General features: G+C 38.8%; 1 non-coding gene across 1 annotated transcript; it reads right to left on the bottom strand.

Annotated features, from left to right (window-relative positions):
• Positions 1 to 244: 244 nt before the first annotated feature.
• LOC131593761 (small nucleolar RNA R71) lies at positions 245 to 351 on the bottom strand. Its single transcript, XR_009281142.1, has one exon. It is a non-coding gene; the product is annotated as a small nucleolar RNA R71 (small nucleolar RNA).
• Positions 352 to 7,332: the final 6,981 nt, after the last annotated feature.

Raw genomic sequence — 7,332 nt, 5'->3', positions numbered from 1 at the left:
GAACCAATTCTCTGGAAGCCCTACACACTATCCTAATCTCCATTTATCAGTGTTAGTGCAATATGCCGACACTGTCAAAGCTAACAACGTAAGCCCCGAAGCTATTCGATTACGCCTCTTTCGTTTCTCCTTGAGAGATAGAGCTGGAGCGTGGCTTCAATCCCTGACTTCTAATTCCATAACTACATGGGACGAACTGAAGAGAGTATTCTTAGCTAGATATTTTCCGCCTAGCAAAACTGCTATGCTAAGAGGTCAAATCAACGGATTTACCCAAAAAGATAACGAATCACTCTTCGAAGCTTGGGAGCGATACAAGGACATGCTTAGACTATGCCCTCACCATGGACTCGAACCATGGCTGATCATCCATACATTCTATGGTGTTCTACTTTATAACACTAAAATGACTATAGATGCCGCTGCTGGCGGAGCTCTAATGGACAAACCCCATGATGAAGCATACAACCTCATAGAAAACATGGCACAAAACCATTATCAATGGGGAGGAGAACGAGCTGCTCTAGAGAAAACTCAAACCAAAGGAGGACTGTACGAAGTAAGTGGTATAGACCGCGTTAACGCTAAAGTAGACGCTTTAACTCAAAAGATCGAGAACTTAACCATCACTCCTTCAGCCACCGCGGCTGTTGTAGCACCTAACTGCGAGATTTGTGGATTAATTGGACATGTTGTTGCCGAATGTCAACTCTTGACTGGTATTCCATCTGATCAAGTAAATTACGCTCAAGGAAACCCTTACTCTAACACGTACAACCCTGGATGGAAGAACCGTCCAAACTTTTCATATAAGAACAACAACGCGTTATACGCGCCTGGACAAGCACCTGTTGTCCCACCTGGCTATCAGAAAGCGCCTGTTGCTGCTCAAAACGCCCCTAGGAAGTTAAATCTAGAAATCATGATGGAAAACTTCATAGCTTCCCAACAACAAACCAACAAAGACGTCCTAAATCAGAATATTCATAATAGTGAGCAACTAAAACAATTATCAAATAAAGTAGATGCTTTAGCTACACATAACAAAATGTTAGAAACACAAATCTCACAAGTAGCTCAACAACAAGCAACTACTGCTGCCCCTGCTGGCACGTTTCCTGCTCAACCACAACCTAACCCTAAAGGACATGCGAACGCGATTACACTGTGAAGTGGAACGAACTACGATGGACCTATCGATCCTAGAACTCAAAACGCACCCATGTCACAACAAGAGCCAAAGGAAACCAAAAAGACATCGATTGATGGTCAAAATTCTAAAACAAATGAAAACAAATCTGAAGTGGAACCTAAAAAGGAGAAACCTTACGTTCCACCACCACCTTATAAGCCACCAATTCCTTACCCTCAGAGATTAGCTAAATCTAAAACCGAAGCGCAATTTAAAAAGTTTGTAGAACTTCTGAAACAATTAAACATAACCATACCTTTCACAGAAGCTATAACTCAGATGCCTTCGTATGCTAAATTCTTAAAAGAAATCCTATCGAACAAAAAGAAACTCGAGGATAACGAGACTGTAACGCTTACCGCTGAATGTAGCGCTATCATTCAAAACAACATGCCTCCCAAACTGAAAGATCCTGGTAGTTTTTCCATACCCTGTGTGATAGGAAAGACTATTATAGACAAAGCCTTGTGCGACTTAGGAGCCAGTGTTAGTTTGATGCCTCTTTCAACGTGTAAGAAACTAAAACTAGGTGAGCTTAAAACAACGAGAGTGTCTCTTCAACTGGATGACCGTTCAGTTACATACCCTGTAGGAATGTTGGAAAATATCCCTGTGCGAGTAGGTCAATTCTACATCCCGACTGATTTCATCATCATGGATATTCAAGAAGATTCCAACATCCCAATCATATTAGGAAGACCATTCTTAGCAACTGCTGGTGCAATCATAGACGTTAAACGAGGAAAACTAACCTTCGAAGTTGGAGAAGAGAAGATTGAATTTACTCTGTCTCACTTCTTAAAAGCACCCGCAATTGACGATACATGTTGTTTCATGGACATCACTGATGAATGCGTCAAAGAAACAAATATCGAACCACTCGAAAACCCTGAAATCCTAGAAATCCCAATAACCGAAACATCTGATGATGACACACAAGAAGAAAGCCAAAACCTAAGTTTAACCGAATGTTTAGAACCAACACCCGAACCAACACCTGCTCCTAGTAAACTGACTGACGAACTCAAAACACTTCCTAACAATCTAAGATATGAATTCCTAAATACCGAACTTGAAAGACCTGTAATAGTCAATGCTTACTTAGGACCGATTGAAACCGAAAAACTGTTAGAAGTCCTAAGAAAATATCCAACAGCTTTAGGCTATAAGATATCCGATCTCAAAGGAATAAGCCCTTCTGTCTATATGCATCGAATTATGCTTGAGTAAGACTCGAAAACCTCGAGAGAACATCAGAGGAGACTTAACCCGATTATGAGCGAAGTGGTTAGGAAGGAAGTTCTGAAACTTTTAGAAGCTGGGATAATATACCCCATATCCGATAGTAAATGGGTTAGTCCTGTTCATGTAGTACCTAAAAAAGGAGGAGTCACATTGATAAAGAATGAGAAAGGAGAAACTATAACCAAGAGAGTTGAATCTGGATGGCGAATGTGCATAGATTACAGGAAACTGAATAAAGCCACTCGTAAAGACCATTTTACCCTACCATTCATAGATCAAATGATAGAACGCTTAGCTAGACATTCTCATTTCTGCTATCTAGATGGTTACTCTGGTTTCTTCCAAATCCCAATCCACCCTGATGACCAAGAGAAAACAAATTTCACCTGCCCTTTTGGAACCTTCGCCTACCGACGAATGCCATTCGGATTATGTAACGCACCCGCGACATTCCAAAGATGTATGATGGCCATATTCACAGACTTCCTAGATAATATTATGGAAGTATTCATGGACAATTTTTCCGTATGTGGACAAAGTTTCGAAGGATGTCTTGCGAATTTAGAAAAAATCCTAGAACGTTACGTGAAAGTCAACTTAGTCTTAAATTGGGAAAAGTGTCACTTTATGGTACAAGAAGGGATTGTGCTAGGACATATAGTATCGAATAGAGGAATTGAGGTAGATAGAGCTAAAAGAGAAGTTATTGAAAACTTTCAACCTCCGAAAACCGTTAGAGAGATACGAAGCTTCTTAGGACACGCTGGATTTTACCGACGCTTCATTAAAGACTTCTCGAAGATAACTAAACCATTAACCGAACTACTAATGAAAGACGCCGATTTTATCTTTGATGACAAGTGTTTAGAAGCCTTTGAAACCCTTAAGGAAGCATTAATCTCCGCACCCATCATGCAACCTCCTGATTGGACCGAACAATTCGAATTAATGTGTGATGCAAGCGACTACGCTGTAGGAGCTGTCCTAGGTCGAAGAAAAGATAAGAAACTTCACGTTATATATGATCGGTCACCATTTTCATATAATTTGCATCATGCATTCGGTCCATATCTATCAATTTGGTAACACTTTGGTGTGAGTTTCGTAGAAAATTGTTAAGTTTTTGCTTTTTGTTTGTTTGATCTTTTCATTGTTGGTTTTATTTATTTAGTTAAATTCTAGATGTTTTTATGCCTTTTGTTTAGTTGTGTACAAGTTGCAGGTTTGAACAAAGCATCTTGAGTGTCAAAGCATCAAGGAAGAAGGAAGAGCAAGAAAAAGATGAAAAATCACAAGTCTGGGGGCAAACACGGCCGGCCGTGCTTCAGCACACGGCCCGTGTTAGAGCACAGAACCAATGCCATAGAAATTCCAGGCGACAAACACGGCCGCCCGTGTGCCTGAGCACGGCCCGTGTTGGTGTTCAGCATCTGCCAATGGAAGCAACCGGGGGACCAACACGGCCGCCCGTGTGCCTGCGCACGGCCCGTGTTGGTAGGCGCATTGATGATCATTATTTGGGTCTTGGGACATTCCAACTTATTCCAGGGGCACTTTTGACTTTGTACTACTAAAGGCTTGTATGGAGACTATTTAGGTTTATGTTTTAAGTTATTTTAGACACTTTTTGATCGTACGAAATAATTCGAGAGGAGAGCCAGATAGCATTATCAAGGTTGTGGAAGACGAAGAGATTCAACGGTGGACACCATTGAAGATCAGAGTTCTCCTAATCTTTTGTAAATGTCTAAACTTTCTGATTGTGTTTTCTTGAATATTATGAGAGGCTAAACCCCCCAATTCCAGGGGGGTGTCCCTGATTTTTATTGTAATGACTATGATCTACGCATTTCTTTAATCAAGAATTCATGTTTTGAAACTTAATTGTTTAATGAGTATTATGCTTGCTTTGTCGGACAAACAAGGTTTGATCTATGGTTAACGATCTGTAGGACTACAATTGTTAAGGTTTTTAAACAATTAGATTTTAGGGTTATCACGTAGGACTAGGGATACCGTAAGGTTATTTGAATATTCTTGATCATTGATATCTTTGGTTCACAAACCTTTGTTTCTAAGGACTTAGGCAATAGGATTGCAAACCAAAAGGTTTTCACTAAGGACTTAGGAAAACATCCTTAAGAACAAATAGTGCACTTCATGAACTTGTTGAAGAGATCTGTTGTTACAAAGTCATTATAAGGAAAATCATACACCTACCCTGACATTATTCTACCTTTATACTCAAAAACTCATCTCTATTTTCAGTTGATTTATTTTAACCCTAATATTTTAATATAAAAACAATACCCCCATGATATTTTGTTTAATTGACTCCTTATAATAATTTGTATTTCCCACGCAATCCTCGTGATCGATACTTGGGGTAAAACCCTTTATTACTACATCGGTGAAAATAGTACACTTGCTATTTTTCCGATCAAGTTTTTGGCGCCGTTGCCGGGGATTGCCAAAATATAAATTATTAACTAGTCAATTAAAATTTTATTGCTCTGCAATTAAAATTTTATTTTTGCTAAATCTATATTTGGGTAATTTTATTTTTATTCAAACTAATCAACTCTAATCTTGTATGCGAGGTAAGGCCTCAGCTGAACTTCTTTTTGACGCAGAACCAGAAAGGCTATTGCAAGCAAGACTCCGAGAAGCTAAACGGAAAAGACTGGCTTCAAAAGGAGAATCTCCTATAGTTTCAGAATCAGAAGACGAAGAAAGAATATCTATTTCATCCGAACAGTCGGAATCTGAGCCTGAAACTATGGCAGCTGATCCACCTCCTCCAGAGAGGCTTTTAGGAGACTATGGAAGGGCTAATGCCCCGCTTGGAAGAATGACCATCGTAAATCAACCGGTCAATGTGGCACACTTCCAACTCCATCCTTCAACTATCCGACAGTTGGAGAGCAAGCCGTTTGCGGGAAGAATCAATGAAGATGCTAATAAGCATCTACAAAGATTCCTCACAACAACAACATCATTAAAGATTGAAGGCCACTCTGAAGAGGCCAAGAGACTCGTGATGTTCCCATTCACTTTATCTGAAGACGCGGAAGAATGGTTTTACTCACTCCCAGCTGGAAGCATCACAACATGGCAACAAATGGAAACAGCTTTCCTTAATGAATATTTCCCTGCATCAGTCTTTATTCGAAAAAGATATGATATTGTGAATTTCAAGCAGAAAGAAGGGGAATCGCTGGGAGATGCATACTGTTGCACCCCAAAATTTGCCCATCTAATTATTCCGAATTGGCTTACATATCTCATTCATTTACATCTTAGGTCATCAATAAAATCATGCATCATTAATCATTAACTTAGTATGGAGATCAAGGATATTAGTAATCAGCATTCTCTATGATTTTGAGGTTCTCCTCTTCCTTCAAGGTTATTGAGCTATAGCACCATTTTTTATCAAGATTTCTCAAAAAAAAATACATCAAGTGCATACTCTGGTTCATTGCTTAAGCTTATTGGAATTCATTAATTAAAGACCGGAATTAAGACTTTCTCTGCTTCTATGCTTCAATTCCTATCCACTTCAAGCGCAACTCTGAAGTTCAAAAGTGGGGTTTCCTTTAATAATTATCCAAATTGAGGTGTTCATTCAAATCCAAGATTAGATAAGGTTTATTAAAGAAATTCAAGGATTATAGAGATAGAAACAAAACACACGAGGAACTCTTTGGAAGAATTTGAATTCAAATGTGACGAATATATATATTCAAGGCCATTCAACTAAGTTCATTCATCACAATACAAGCATTATCATACAAAATCACAAAATCCATTCATTACAATAATTCCTATTCTTCACATTGCAGCTTACAAAGAAAACCATGACAAATGCAAATCCCTATTCTAAACTATCAACTAGTAGCCAACTGTTTTTGAACCAAAGTTAGTCAACCTCGCATCCTTCATCCTTCAAGCATTCTTCAAAGCCTCCACATCTGCATCATTCAAACTGAGGCCTACAGTAAACACCGTGCAGAGGGGAAGCTATGCCTGCACACAAAAAGATATAATAATATAAAAAGTTCAGCATACTTCCTAAATTCCACACAGTCCATAAACACACACATTCATTCCAACACAGTTACATACCATATAATAAATATTCAAACTTGCAGCCAGTCCTAACAGAATCCGTAAACCTCTAACCATATTAACCCTGCTGCACTACAACAGAATCAGTCCCTGCATAATGGTGAAAAATTCAGTTCCAAAAGCAAAACCAATATTGTGCAACAAGTCACCAAACAAAATTCAAAAGAGGGAAATTTTCTAAGTTCTAGCTGCAGCCCTGTACACAATTCAGAATTGTGACTAACCTAACTTCAACATTTCCCTCTAACCTTCTTAACCACCTAACTAACAGAAAAACAGAATTATAACTGTCAGTTTCCACTTCCTAACTGTTAACTAACAAACTACCTAACTACCTTGTAACTTACTAACTAACTTACCAAAGTCAGTTACAAAAGCCTAACAGAACTAACAGAATTGATATCACAATTGTAACAGAAAATCAGAGATAAGAACTAACCTTCAGAAATGAGATTCTCCCTCTCTATATAACAGAGCTTCATCACTGATTCAGAGCTCTCTCGGTTCATTCTTCACCATTCCCTTTTCATCTTCCACTCCATTCTCTTCCTTCGCTCTTCATACCTCACAACCACTTCCATTCATTCAGATCATTCTCTCAGACCTCACCATCTTCATCTCTCTTCAATTCTCTCTAACCTCCAACCTTCTTCAACTCTCTCTACATCATCATCACCATTCGACAACACACACAATTTCAGAAATTCAGAAAAAAGAACAAAGCAAGAAAGAAGCTAGTAGAACACGAAAGTAGAAGAAGGAGA

The sequence above is a fragment of the Vicia villosa genome, linkage group LG3 (genome assembly GCF_029867415.1).
Source record: "Vicia villosa cultivar HV-30 ecotype Madison, WI linkage group LG3, Vvil1.0, whole genome shotgun sequence".
NCBI classification, from domain to species: domain Eukaryota; kingdom Viridiplantae; phylum Streptophyta; class Magnoliopsida; order Fabales; family Fabaceae; genus Vicia; species Vicia villosa.
This window is presented reverse-complemented; position numbering and strand designations above follow the sequence as displayed.